Source organism: Myotis brandtii, unplaced genomic scaffold, assembly GCF_000412655.1.
Source record: "Myotis brandtii unplaced genomic scaffold, ASM41265v1 scaffold6, whole genome shotgun sequence".
NCBI classification, from domain to species: domain Eukaryota; kingdom Metazoa; phylum Chordata; class Mammalia; order Chiroptera; family Vespertilionidae; genus Myotis; species Myotis brandtii.
In genome coordinates, this window is record NW_005370271.1 from 1784085 (window position 1) to 1798984 (window position 14900).

Sequence of the window (14900 nt, forward strand, 5' to 3'; positions counted from 1 at the left end):
CCGCCCAGCCTTCAGCCGTGGCGCCCTCGCCGAGGAGGCTGCCTTCCCAGCATTCCTGCTGCCTGGAGCGGGGCGTAAACTGACCTGGGAACCCGTTTGCTGAACCTCGAACCGAACCGAATGTTTTCCTCTCTCGCTGAGAACCGAGTCAGAGCCCTGGGGTTGGCTGTTTCCACCAGAGAACATTTGGTGAACAAGCCTGGACGGGAATCGACTCATCTTGTCCCCTCGAGCGACAGGGAGGGGACAGGGCGAGAACCTCGGCTCGGGACTCGGTGGCTCTGGGCGGGACAGTGGGAGGAGGCTGGGTTAGGTCTGCAGCCGGTCAGCTCCGGGACCTGGGGTGCAGCCTCTTCCAATGGGGGGCCAGGTGACAGATCCCCCTCTGTGGATGGTGCTGTGCGGCGTGGGTGGCCCAGGAGGCTGCCACCAGGCAACCACGGGGAACACGAGGCCAAGGCGGGTGCAGCCACATACGGAAGGTGGGGACCTCGATCACGTCCCAGATCGATGGGTTTGTCAGGATTTGTTTCTGTCCTGTTCTGGGTCAGTCAGTCGGCACTGAATTAATACCTGGCGTCATGTTGAGGCAGATCCAAAGGAAGTGACAAAGGCATGGCCCCTGCTTTCTTGGAGCCCATGGCTCACGTGTGTGTGTGTGTGTGTGTGTGTGTGTGTGTGTGTGTGAGAGAGAGAGAGAGAGAGAGAGAGGACACTGAAGAGAAGCTGCAGAGGTTTAAGTGGTGACGCCCACACTCACAACCCAGCACGTGACTTTATCTGGAAGCGGAGTCTTCGCAGACGCCTTGAGTGAAGGACCTCGAGATGAGCTCCTGGATTTAGGGTGGGCGCCCAATCCAATGACTGGCACCCTTACAGCAAGAGGAGAGGACGCAGACACACGCCCACACTCAGGGAGCAGAAAGCCGCGAGAAGACTGGCAGAGGTGGGAGGGATGCCGCCACAAGCCAAGGAGCACCGAGGCAGCCACAGGACGCCGAGGGAGAGCGGTGTCTTCTGCATAATTAACTGCATCCGTGTCACATGACTTCACCATCCTGGTCACATGATATTGAACCAAGGATTGGCTGGACATGTGGAAAGAAGAAAGATCTGCGGCAAATAGGGCATGTTGTCCAGACGATGAAATTGGTTAGAGGTGACAAGGCGTGTGTGAATATTCTGGAGACTTGCCTATAGATTTGAAATAGCTTGTGATACAGCTTAGTTTTGAAAATTATTGCAGAAAGGCGTTGGGATTAAAAAGAGAAGAACCTGCTGTGTGAGCGGTCCGTACAGAATTTGCCCCATGTAAACGGGGACCTGGGTGTTGATATTTCAATGACCCACCGCCTGAGCACATCATTGAGGTCAAGGTTGAAAGAGCTTTTTTCCCCCTAAAGGGAGTCAGGGTCGAACCACTGATACAATGTAGACCCTCGAAGGATTTGACCCTGCATGTAAGTTTCTTCAAAAGGGGCTCCTTTGTCATGGCATTAAAAAAAAATACATCATTATTGTTGAAGTATTACCTATATCCTCATTACCCCCATTGCCCTCTCCAACCCTCCTCCCTCCCCTCCCCCAGCCTTCACTATGCGATGGCATTTTTTATTCTCTCCACCCAGAGCCGGTTTATTTCGAAAGCGTGTTCCCTGCCGATACCAAGGTAGGGGCGTGTGCCCTCATGGACACTTGTTTCTGGGGTCTGTGGGCAGGCAGAGTGTGAGGTTCCAGGATGTTTGTCGTAGGTGGTGTTTGTGAGATTCCAGAACGAAGGTATGTCTTGAGGGCCCCACATGTTCACCTCCTGCACATGGGATTGTGCGAGTGTCCGCAGATCTCGTCCCTCAGGCACGGACGGCGCTCCCGGGGAGGTCCCGTGAGCACTGGGGTGGGCAGGGCAGCGAGTTCATGCCCGGCACCAGCACCGAGACAGGCTTTAATTGGCCTCTGAGACGCCTGAGGACTAGGGCAGCCCTATTTATGGAGCTCAGACCACTCTAGGGCGACCCGGCACTTCAGATGTTGCGTGTTTCTCTGTGGAGGTATGTAATTACCCTTCCCTTGGCCGGAGCTTTCCCAATACAGAGAGGCCCCTACACAAGGACCTCCTACAACCAGTGTGACCTCGTTGACTTCATTGAGGGGCTGCCTGGTGATCTTAGCCGGCCGCCGGAGGGTCAGAGGAGGGCTGAGAGTGTGCAGCCGGGTCCAGGAGTCAGAGAGGGCTGTCCGGTCTCGGTTTGTCTTGCCACTGAAACGAACTGCCTTCTTCTCATCAAAATGTTATTGAGCCCTGACCGGTTTGGCTCAGTGGATAGAGCGTCAGCCTGCGGACTGAAGGGTCCCAGGTTTGATTCCGGGCAAGGGCATGTATCTTCGTGGTGGGCACGTCCCCAGTAGGGAGTGTGCAGGAGGCAGCTGATCGATGTTTCTCTCTCATCGATGTTTCTATCTCTCTATTCCCCTCCCTTCCTCTCTGTAAAAAATCAATAAAATATATTTTTAAAAAATGTTATTGAGTTGCCCGGCCGGTGTGGCTCAGTGGTTGACCTATGAACCAGGAGGTCACGGTTCAATTCCCAGTCAGGGCACATGCCTGGGTTGCGGGCTCGATTCCCAGTGGGGGGCGTGCAGGAGGCAGCCAATCAATAATTTTCTCTCATCATTGGTGTTTCTATCTCTCTCTCCTCTCTCTTCCTCTCTGAAATCAATAAAGAATATTTTTAAAAAATATAATAAATAAATAAAAATAAAATGTTGCTAAGTAGATGAGAGCGCCCCCGGTGGGCAAAGCTGGAACAGTTTGAGCAACAACATCAAGTCCTCGGATTGCATCATGACCCAAAGCACTGCCTGTGCTGCCCCTCGCGCCCCTCACGTCTTGGCACGGCTCGCTCTCTTCCTTCATTGTCCCAGTGTTCCTTCTGGATCCTGTTTATAAAATGTCAAAGCTCCTTTCCCCCACGGCCCTCCGCTCCTCCACCCTGTGCTGCGTCTCTCCGCAGCCCTGGCCCCGCCTGCTGGCGGGTATCCTCGCTGGCTGGTTTAGAGACCGTCCGTTCCCCTTGACCTGGAACTCTGAGGTGCAGGAAGTGTGTTTTACCCACGGATGCCTCCCCAGAGCCTGGATCAATGTCTGGCACACAGTAGGCCACCGGCAACTACTTATCGAATGAACGAACGAGCGAACGAAATGCGTTTTGGCGACAGTCTGTGCAGTTGACAGGGTAGATGCTCCGTGCTCCGCGGCGGGGAGCTCAGAGCCGTGGTGATTTATAGGCACCGCACAGCTGCTAAGTGGCCAGCTGGAGTGCAAACACGTCTTTCTCTGCTCAGTTCGGGCTCGTTCCACAACGACACACATCTCAGCCCCGGCGGATCCCATCCCGACAGCCAAAGTGGACAGAAACTGGAACACGGGGGTCAGGCAGACGCTGAAGCCTGCTGTGCTCCGGCTTCCACGTAGACGGGCGATACCACAAAAAGAGGAGGGAAGGCCTCGTGATGCATGTGGTTTCTTTAAAGTTTGCCATGGGTGGAGAGGCAGTGGGAGCTCAGTGGGTGAGTGGGTGAGTGAGCAGTAGGGCGAGGTGAGGCTTGTGGCTGGGATCAGGGAGGTAGGATCCTGTATAACGAGTCAGGGGAGATTTCCCCAGCATCAGTTATGAACTTCCTAGGATTCTAAGGCCGAGAGGAAGTTCAGACCTGCATTGAACAAGTGTTTGTTGGGTTGCCGACAGCATGCCTGTAATACGCTGCTGGGCACTGGGGATAGAGGCCTGAACAGACAGACAGTCCCTTGCCCTCCTCTCGATGAGGAAAAGAAAATCTGAGTGAATGAGCACCAGATGAGTGGATTGCAGGAGACCATGGGGTTTGCTGTCAAGAGCCCACTCACGCTGAAACCGGTTTGGCTCAGTGGATAGAGCATCGGCCTGCGGACTGAAAGGTCCCAGGTTCGATTCCGGTCAAGGGCATGTACCTGGGTTGCGGGCACATCCCCAGTAGGAGATGTGCAGGAGGCAGCTGATCGATGTTTCTCTCTCATCGCGAGGAAAAGAAAATCGGAGTGAATGAGCACCAGATGAGTGGGTTGCAGGAGACCATGGGGTTTGCCGTCAAGAGCCCACTCAGTAATTTCTCAGCTGACCTCCCTGTTGAAAGGAAGGCCTTGCAGAGGGCAGAATTGGGCAACGGTGAGATGTCTGGTTGGAGACTAGGCTGGGTGCACACACGTCAAACCATGGAAGGAGAAGATTACAGAAGGGTACCCCAGTGGGAGAGACGAGAAATAACTAGAGTTTGGCAAGCCTGATTAGGAAGTCCAGGTGCTAGTATCCTCAATCCAGAAAAATCCATTTTTACCCTCCCGTCGGACACATGGACTGTGTTCCCTTCTTTTTCCTCGTAGGTGGTCATGTGACCGAGTTCTAACCAGTAGAATGTGAATGGACGTCATGAGTGCAACTTTCAGGTTTGGCCCTGAACACCTCCCAGCTGAGGACTTTTTAATGTGGCGGAGCCACCACCAACCTGGGCCCCCGAGGGACTGTATGGAGTCGAGTTGTTGCTGACCTGAATCCCCATCCTGGATTCTTACACAGAAAGCATGGGACTTCATAGTCTGATTTAGAAATTTGGAATTTTGGGTGTTTTGGAATTATTCTAAAACTAGAAGCCCGTTGCATGAAGATTCGCGCAATAGGCCTTCCTTCCCCTGGCTGCCAGCACCGGTTTTCCTCTGGCACCCGGGACCCAGGCCTTTGGTCCGGCCGCAGCAGAGAAGCCAAGCCTCTTCAGTCTTCAGTCTTCACTGTGGCTGGAGCCTTCAATCTTCGCTCCGTGCCTGCGTATGCAAATTAACCGCCATCTTTGTTGGGTTAATTTGCATAGTTGCTCTGATTGGCTGGTGGGCATAGCAGAGTGACACCAATTTGCATGTTTCTCTTTTATTAGTGTAGATTCCATAGACTTTTTGGAGTCTAAGACAGAGACTGGTGGTGGGAAGTAAATTCCTTGGGTTCCTCCATATTCCCCAGCTCTCCTCGCAGTTAGGTTGGCCATATGACCCAGTTCTGCCCAGTGGACTGTGGGAAAAGGGGTGCATGCTACCTCTCATCCTAGGCCATAGAAATCTCCTCCCTAAAGCCAGGGCTGCCCTAGCTTTGACATCGGGGCACTCATGGCAGAGGGAGAGCCTTTTCTCCAGGTTTCTTCCCTCTTGTACTGGTACAGGCTCCTCACTCTATTTTATTTTGTATTATATTTATTTTTAATATACGGTAAAATGTATTATTTTTGGTGTTTTATTCATTTTGACAAATGCACAGAGACCTGCAACTACCACCACAATCAAGACACAGAACATTCGTCACCCCCAAGGAGCTACCTTACGATCTTTGCATGAATCCCTCCCACTCCTGGTACCCATCTCTGTAGTTGTGTCTTTACAAGAATGTCATATAAATGGAATCTTATAGCGTGTCTTGGAGCCTGGCTCCTTTCACTTAGCACAGTGCACTTGAGATTCACCCGTGTGGTTGTCTGTAGCAGAAGCCTATTGTGTTTTTATTATTGAGCACTGGTCCAATACTGGATACTAGTGGCCCTGCGCACGAATCCGTGTGCGAGTAGCTCAGCTGACCACCCTGCACACCTCCGCTGGTAGCTCTCCGTCGCTCATAGCTCGCTGCCCCGCCCTCCTGTAGCTCTCCGCCGCTTGTAGATTGGTCGTGATGTTATGGCGTCCCGGATAATTTGCATATTCCTCTATTATTATATTAACTATCCCCCTGGTCCCTGAATCACCACAGCCGCAGCTGCTGCAGGCCTCCCCCGCCCTCCCAGCACCCCCTCCCTGAAGCAGCCAGTGGGTCAGCAGCTGGCCCGGCCTCTGAGCGCTCCCCGCACGCCTCTCCTTTCCTGCAGCCTGAAGGCTCAGCGGCACCTGCCCTCCTGCCCTCCCCGGGGGCTGCTGGCTCCGTCTGTCCTTGTGGCTCACGGAGAAGTCCTCCTGCTCTGACCCAGCGCCTGGCCTCCCACTCAGACATCACGAGTCTCTTCTAAAACATCACTGATGAGCTGGGGCCTGCATCCCCCTGGGTCTTGCCATCCCAGTTCCTGTGCTAGAGTCGTTTCGATAACGGGTCTTGCTTCTAGTGTTTTCAGCTTTTATGCAGGACAAACTTTTTTTCCCCTTAGTACATTTCACTTCAAATGTTATGAAAGTAGCACCCGTCCAGCCGACTCAGTGACTCAGTAGCAATAGGTAGAAAGAACAAACTCACCTCTCCCATCACCGTTCATCCCCCCTGCCGATGCCTAACCCAGGGCCTGTGGCCTTCCTTCTCTCCCGCTCACAGACATCTATGCAAATGTGTGCATAGGTAGCCGGTTGGTGATAGCTGATAGTTTGGGCAAAACCGGGATCCTATAGCACACATTTATCAAGGCATCATAGCTCGCCCATTGGTAGCAGGCAGCTGCCCCAGAGGGCAGTGCCCTGGGCATCACTTCAGTAGTCTAAGGCGAAAGGCCCAACCCACCCATTCTGGTCACCCCGAACCCACTGTTTGCATGTCTGTGCGAACATGCCGTACTTGTGCCCGGAGGAGAACCCCTCTTGGCCTGTGTGAAGTAGGCAGGGCGGCCCTGGCAGATAGAATGTCGGCCTGCGGACTAAAGGGTCCCAGGTTTGATTCTGGTCAAGGGCACATGCTGGGGTTGCAGCCTTGATCCCCAGCATCATTGATGTTTCTATCTCTCCCTCCCTCTCCCTTCCTCTCGGAAATCAATTAAAAGAAGAAGGAGAAGAAGTAGAAGGAGGAGAAGGAGGAGGAGAGGAGAAGGAAGAAGGAAGAAGGAGAAGGAAGAAGGAAGAAGGAGAAGGAAGAAGGAAGAAGGAGAAGGAAGAAGGAAGAAGGAGAAGGAAGAAGGAAGAAGGAGAAGGAAGAAGGAAGAAGGAGAAGGAAGAAGGAAGAAGGAGAAGGAAGAAGGAAGAAGGAGAAGGAAGAAGGAAGAAGGAGAAGGAAGAAGGAAGAAGGAGAAGGAAGAAGGAAGAAGGAGAAGGAAGAAGGAAGAAGGAGAAGGAAGAAGGAAGAAGGAGAAGGAAGAAGGAAGAAGGAGAAGGAAGAAGGAAGAAGGAGAAGGAAGAAGGAAGAAGGAAGAAGGAGAAGGAAGAAGGAGAAGGAAGAAGGAAGAAGGAGAAGGGGAAGGGGAAGGGGAAGGGGAAGGACAAGGACGCACGGGAGAAGGCTGCTGGGAGCGTGCTGGCTCCGGCCGGGAACTGCCTCTGTGGTTTCCGATGGAGGCCTTGGAGCCGAGACTCCATGGGCTTGAACAGGAACAGGCCTGGCAGCCCACGGTCTTGTTTCTGATGCCCCTGACGCGGCGCTGATGCCTCCAGGAGACATGACGGGCAGCGCTGCCCACTCCAGAGGATGGGGGTGCAAGTTTCTGACGGGCGCGCGGGAGAAGGCTGCTGGGAGCGTGCTGGCCCCGGCTGGGAACGGCCTCCGTGGTTTCCGATGGAGGCCTTGGAGCCAAAACTCCATGGGCTTGAACAGGAACAGGCCTGGCAGCCCACGGTCTTGTTTCTGATGCCCCTGACGCGGCGCTGATGCCTCCAGGAGACATGACGGGCAGCGCTGCCCACTCCAGAGGATGGGGGTGCAAGTTTCTGACGCCCCTTGGCAGCCCCCACGGGTGGGGTCCCATGTGCTTGCCGCTGAGAGCAGGGAGAGTGACCCAGACCCCACTCCTTGAGCTGCTGCCTTCAGAGGAAAGAGCACGTCTTCCCTGGCAGCCCCGCTCCCTCCTCTGACGTTGCTCCAGCTCAGAGAGACGCTCCACGGTCAATTCCAAAGGGAAGACGCATCAGGGCTCACGAACGGAGCGGGCTCAGGCCTGGGTTCCCGTCCCGGCTCTGCCACTTCCTAGCGATGCAGCCTGGGCCAGCCACCGTGGGTTTCTTCACCCTTAAGACAGGGCTAAGCCAGCCTCCCCGTAGAGGAGCCATCAGGAGGAGCTGGTATTGATCCAGGGCTAACCTATCCCCACGGATTATTTAATATGTTGCTCACAAGAGTTCCGTGGCGGGCACCATGGGGCAGAAGAGGGCTGAGGCTCAGAGAGGTGAGGAAGCTTGGCCGAGGTCACACAAGCCGGCACAATTCGAATCTTCCTGACTGCGGGGCCGACAGCACCATCACCCGTCTCCTGGGTTTGGTGTGGGACTGTTACGAGAGTAAACTGTTCAATCAAATGTGACTCTAGGCCTGGCTTGAGGTGCAGCTCCTTTTGTATGATCTCCCTTGCCCCCGGCCCACCTCCCAAGTGAGGAAGACAGAGAAGCAGGCCGTGGTACGGGCACTTCAGGCCAGAGCCGACAGGGAGCCCAGTGGGGCTCAGCTTCCGGTGGCTGCCCGGCGGGGTGGGCCCCTCAGGCCGGCGGCCCGGCTCCAAAGAGCTTTGGTTTGCTGAGGCCTGAGCAGTAGCCTGTGGAGCTGAGTGGTCTGATGGTTAGGAGCTTGGCACCCGACAGGTGACGGTCCTGGGCATGTTCGCTTGCCTCTCCGAGCCTCAGTTTCCTCGTCTGCGCAGTGGGCGACGATAGTTCTCATTCTTCAGGGCGGTCGTGAGGCCAGTGAGACAGAACGTATCGGGCACGTGGGGCCGTGCCTGCGTGAAATGGCGCTCAGAGGGTCGCTGCCGTTATCCGGCCTTAAAGACCCCGAGGGAGGGCAGACGAGAGGAGCGGGGAGCCGGGTCTCCATCATGAAAACGTTTCAGGAAACAGAAAGGCCCAAACCAAAGAAAGACACAGCTGTAATGGAACTGTGTCTACAAGAGACCCCCACCACCTTCCCCGGCGTCCCTGGCCTCATTCTCCGCCTCTGTTGCGGGCCTCCCTTTCAGAGATCCCCACCCGATTCTCAAATGCGGCAAGAAGGGCCCTCCCCACCCCCCACCCTCACCCCGTCCCGGGGCAAGAATGCGAGATCCCGAGGGCTCTGCAGGGCCCGAGAGCACGGGCTGTCCTGCACGCGGAGTTCCTGCTCAGGGTTTGCCGCGTGTTGTGTTTAAGGCATGTAATTAGTTGTGCCTTTTCCCCGGGGTCTTTTAAAGACATCCTTAGATTCCCACAGAGTGCACTCACGTCATCTAAACAGTCAAATGCCTTCTGCATGAGCCATGGGGAACTGAGTGGTTTGCAGGAACAGCCAAGAAGCCATCGTGTCAACAAGATGGAGAGGTGAAGAGATTGCAGAGCCAGCAGCACCTCCTCCCTCCCCCGTTATCACGTGACAGAAGCAAACCCCTGGGGCGGGAGAGGCCTGGGCGGGAGTTGGGTTGACCAGATGACTGCACTGCTCTGGAGCAGGTACCTGAACTGAGGTCACGGTGGGTTAGGTCTATGGGTGCCCCAGATACCAGCACTTCCACCTCACCCTGGGTCCTTCCTGTCCCACAGGGAAAAGTTATTCCAATCACTGTAGGTGACTTTTCTGTTACAGCCTAAACCAGCAGTTCTCAACCTGTGGGTCGCGACCCCTTTGGCGGTCGAACGACCCTTTCACAGGGGTCGCCTAAGACCATCCTGCATATCAGATATTTACATGACGATTCATAACAGTAGCAACATTACAGTTATGAAGTAGCAACGGAAATAATTTTATGGTTGGGTCACAACATGAGGAACTGTATTTAAAGGGCCAGAAGGTTGAGAACCACTGGCCTAAACCATTCCTCATGGGTGAGCCGGGCTAGGCAACCTTCAGGACATGAATTCAGGGTTGGTCTTCCTCTGACCACGGTGTCTCCACTCCTGGTTGGAGTTCGGCTGGTGGACACTTGGAGAGCAGCGGGGTGAGCTCAGAAAGGCAGGGTCAGGGATTCCAGCTGTTACAGACCAGAGAGGAGGCAGTGAGGGTCCCTGGGCCATACACTCATGGCCTTTTGGGGGAGGGGGAGTCTCAGAGAGCACCCGGGCTCTCCCCCCACCCCCACATCCCCGCTGGGTTCCCATCAGCTGTCACATGACTCACCAGTCCCTGAACGTTCTGTGCCTTGGCAGATGGAGCTTCTTGGCAATAAAGTTCTGATCGTCTCCTTTCCGCCCTTCTTTTTGGCTTATCTTTCGAGGCCCCCCTTGGTGACCTCATCCGTCAGGACCTCCTGGCCACCCCCACGCCTCTCCACCCACCGGGGTGCACGGCGCCTCCTGTTCGATCATCTCGGTGCTTGTCGGCCCTCCCAGCCTCCCTCATGCAGCGTCTGTCCCTGGGCACCAGGCGAGGCCCTCAGCACGTGACACCCCCGTTCCCTGCAGACGTGTTTCTGTCGCCCGCCAGGTGGGATTCCTTGGAGGGCAGGACCCGTGGGTCTCGACCATTTACATTTTCCCTCCAGAGCCCAGCAGGGGGCGTGGGAGACAGCAGTCAGCGCTGGGTGTTCAGGTCTCCTGCTTCTCAACGTGTGGGCTTCGGAACGCCCGATTGCTAGGAGGCCCCTAGGGGTCCCGCGGTCAGACGGGTGGAGGGGGCCCCCCGCACGGGCGTCTCAAAGCCTCGGCCACATCGAGAGTCGCCACCAGGGAGGCTGAGTGTGCACGGTCTCTCCCGTGGGTCTGACCGCGAGCTCTTCCTCATGGAGAACCTCGAGGGACCAAGACATTGAGGAGTGCATTTTGGAAAACCCTGCATCAGACCAGCCCTCGGGAAAGCGTCATTCAGCGCCTCTCTTCACGTCTCTGAGCTGGTGGCAGGCATCCATCTGACCTAGATGGAGCGCCTTTGAAAGCGTGCCACGGTGACCAGACACAAGGGCCGCGGACTGGGGCGGCAAAGGCAGCGGTTTGAAGGTCGGGAAGACCTGGGCTCGGATCCGGATTTTCCACTGGCTACCTGAGTCACCGCAGGCAAACACCCCACCCTCGGGCTCGGCTCTCTCCTGGTGGAAATGTAGCGAGTAAGGCCTCTCTCCCAGGACACCTCTCGCTCCAGCCACTCACTGGATCGTTGATTTATATTCTACCTGGATGGGCCAGTGATTCAACTTGGCTGGAATTGATACATATTCTGCTACAGATTTGCCCTTTTTGCCCACATTGACCAAAACCATTATCTGAAGGATCTGTATGGATCCTAAAAAGCATTGTCTCCGACCATGGGGCATGCCAGCATGTATATGTCTGTTGTAGACTAATGACTCCTTCCAAAATTATCCATATTGTAATCCTCAGAACTTGGAATATATTATCTTACTAGAGGCCCTGTGCACGAATTCGTGCATGGGTGGGGTCTGGCCCACCCGCCCCACTTGGGGCCAATTAGGCCTGGCTGGCCAGGGGGAGGGGCCATGGGTGGTTGGCCTACTGGCCCTGCCCCCTGGTCGAACTCCCAGTTGAGGGGACAATTTGCATATTAGCCTTTTATTATATAGGATTACATAGGATGTGGCAAAAGAGGCTTTGCAGGTGTAGTTAAGTTGAGGATCTTCAGATGGGGAGAGTATCCTGGATTATCCAGGTGGGACCAATATAATCACAAGAGTTCTTATAAGACGGTGGTTCTCAACCTTGGCTGCACATTAGAATCACCTGGGAATCTTTTTTAAATCCTGATTTCTGGGCCTCATCCTCCGGAAATTCTGTTTCTTTGTTATGGGGTGGGGCCACAACATTAGTAACAAAGAAACAGAATTTCCGGAGGATGAGGCCCAGAAATCAGGATTTTAAAAAGATTCCCAGGTGATTCTCATGTGCAGCCAAGGTTGAGAACCACTGCGCTAAACACTCGTAGTGGTCTGTTCTTAGGATTAAAAAGAAATAATGTCTCGCCCGGCCAGCATGGCTCAGTGGTTGAGTGTCGACCTATGAACCTGGAGGTCACGGTTCAATTCCCGGTCAAGGGCACATGCCCAGGTTGCAGGTTTGATGCCCAGTAGGGGGCATGCAGGAGGCAGCCAATCAGTGATGCTCTCTCACCATTGATGTTTCTATCTCTCCCTCTCCATTTCTCTCTGAAATAAATAAAAAAACATTAAAAAAAAATAATGTCTACCTCCCATCCTCGAAGGCAAGCGTCGTGAGTTTGCTTTGCTGACCACTGTGTCCCAGGGCCTAGGTGAGGCTGGGCCCAGTGGCAGGTGCCTAGCAGCTCCTAGGTGAGCTGACTGTTGAACAATGTAGTCTAGACAACATCTCTGGCTTATTTGGGGTGTGTGTGGTGGGGTGTCCACGGGCCCCACACTTTCTTGAATGGGATTGTCTCCTTGGTGGGCCTGGGAAGATGGGCGGGGAGGCTTGCCAAGGCTGCTGCTTACAGGAGAGGCTGGCGTTTGAGTCCTGGTGTGTGAATGGCCAGGCAGAGGGGCACTGCCTAGAGCCCATCTCCTAAGTGGTCCCCCCTGGGGACTCCTCCTGGGAGAGTCTTCCAGCCCCCAGCGGAGCATTTTCCGAATCCTCGACACGTCCACTCCTGGGCCTCTGCAGGTGTCGGGAGACCGCGTGGTTTCTGTTTTGCTGCAGCTGCTGGGAAGCCGAGGTTGAATTTACGGCCGCCTCTGAAAGCCGAGTGACAGCTCAGGGCTTGTGGTCTGCGTGCTCACCACACCCAGGGTTCGGGTCGCTGTCCTGCCCCCATTCTGCTCTTTGCTTTGTGTCCTGGCGCTCGGATGCAGCACCGTCAGCCACATCAAAGTCTTTCTGCAGGGATCCGGGCATTTTAAAAAAGGAGGTGAAATTCATGTCACATAAGATGAGCCATTTTAAGGGGCACAGCCCCGTGGTGTTGAGTGCACTGACAAGGCTGTGCGAGCGCCACCTCTGTCTCATCCCAAAGCACTTCCATCACCCCCGGGAGCACCCCCAGCCCGTAAGCAGTCATTCCCACCCCCCTCCAGCCCCTGGGAACCACCGACCTGCTTTCTGTGTCTGTGGGTTTGCCTAGTCTTGGACGTTTCATAGAAATGGAATCATATAACACGTGGCCACTGTGCCTGGCTTTTCCTCTGTGCGTGTTTTGCAGTTCACGCGTGTTGCAGCATGTATCCGTACTTCATCGCTTCGTATGGCTTTGCGGTTTGATGGATTGATTTGAAATGTGGGTCCGCAAAGGCTGGGCACTTGGGCCCCTCTGACCTGTGAGAACACAGATTTCCACCCCGAGGGCCGTGTACTGGGCATGGTCCCGTGTTGCATCCCGGAGGTCCTGGGACCTGGGCACCAGCCCTTCTCTCCAGAGATATCCTCCCAGAATCGACGGGGGTGGCAGTCGTTGGCCTTCAAGTGACCTTGGTAGAGGTGCCCAGGCCAGAAAGAGAGCCTCCGACGTAAGCGCCACGGTGCACAGCGGCGCGGAGGGCGCTGCAATAAGTCCTGGGCCATGAGTTATATTGACTTGGGCCTGGGGGTCTGGCCGGTCCGTTCTGCCCTCTGGGGCACATCCCTGGTTGGGCAGGTGGGGAGCAGGGCAGAAAGGCTGGCGAGAGGTGTGGTCGGTTGCTCAGCACGGAGGTGCTCCATCCAGGCCAGAGCGGAGCTGAGTGGGATAAACGGGGAGGTAGAGGGTCCCAGCTTCTTAAAGGGAACTGAGAGCCAATACAATGGGCTCAGCTTGTGTTGAGGGGCGCCCTGATGTGTGGATTGATTACTGACATGAGCTACGATCAGAGAGAGGACAGGGGACCGAGCTAAAGGACAAGGACTGCGCAGCCACTGCAGGCCCCACCTCCCCTCCTCTGTGACGGCCATCGAGGCTCTGGTCTTCTGAATCTCCAGCCACGTGCCATGTGGTCTGGGCGCTTGGAGGACGCTCAGGGCTAAGACGAAGCCAGGCATGTTCCGTCTCCAGTTCTGTCCCCTGGGGTGCCTTTCCCCTCTGACCTCACTGTGCAGTGGGGGCGATGGCGTGCTCACCTCGAAGGACTTCGGGGCGGATTCCACTGCCGATGCGGGCGAGACACCTGGCGTTGTAGACGGTGGCCCTGGAAAGCGTGCGCCCTTCTTCCTTTTCCCTCTTCTGACTGTTAGAGAACAAAACGGATCGCAGTGAGCACCGCTGTCAGCGAGGCGATGCCACGCCCCAGGGTGGGGTGGGGTGAGAGAGGCAAAGGGCCAGGACACGTGAAGGCCTTGCAATGAAGACTTCACATTGCAAAGAGACAAGATAAATCTATGGGAGAGGCCATTTCAGAACAGCCCCCGGCAGTGCCTAGCACGTGTGACGCGGGTGCGCTGTCCCCTGCCGAAGGCGGCCTCTCGGGGTGCCTCCTCTCTCCTCCGCAGAGCTCTCCGCCTCAGCACCCACAGGCCACGTCACAGTGATCTGTTTGTGAGCTGGGCCTCCCTCCCCCAGCCTCCTGTGCAAACTGCTGCACATTAGGTCTCTTCCTAACACTCTAAGTGAGCATTTAGGTGCATTTACCATGTCCGAGGGCCTGTGCTAAGCTCTTTGCTGACTATCTTTTTTTTTTTTTTTGCATTAAAATGACCCTCCAAAGCAGGTTATTGCATCATCCCCAACTAACAGAAGGGAGGTGTGAGGCTCAGAGGGGACTATACGTGGCGAAGGGTAGCAAGTGGCAGGGCTGACCTCTGACCCCGGCAGCGGGACTTCAGAGTCCCTGCGTGGAATCGCAGACCCACTGGCTTGTGGCTGGCCGCTCTCACTCCCTGTGAGCGGGGTGAGCGGGGGATGCAGGGGTCTGTGCGGGCCTGGCGGCTGCTGAGGAACCCTCCAGGGGATGCTGGGACATCGCTGGCGCATCTGCCCCGAAGGCCGGTGGGGGCATGGAACCCGAAGCTCTCCAGGCAGCAAGCTGTCCTGGCCATGAGGGAAGCGGGAGTGGGAAGAGCGAGGAGGGTCCCGTCCACAGCAGGCAGGACCCAGCGA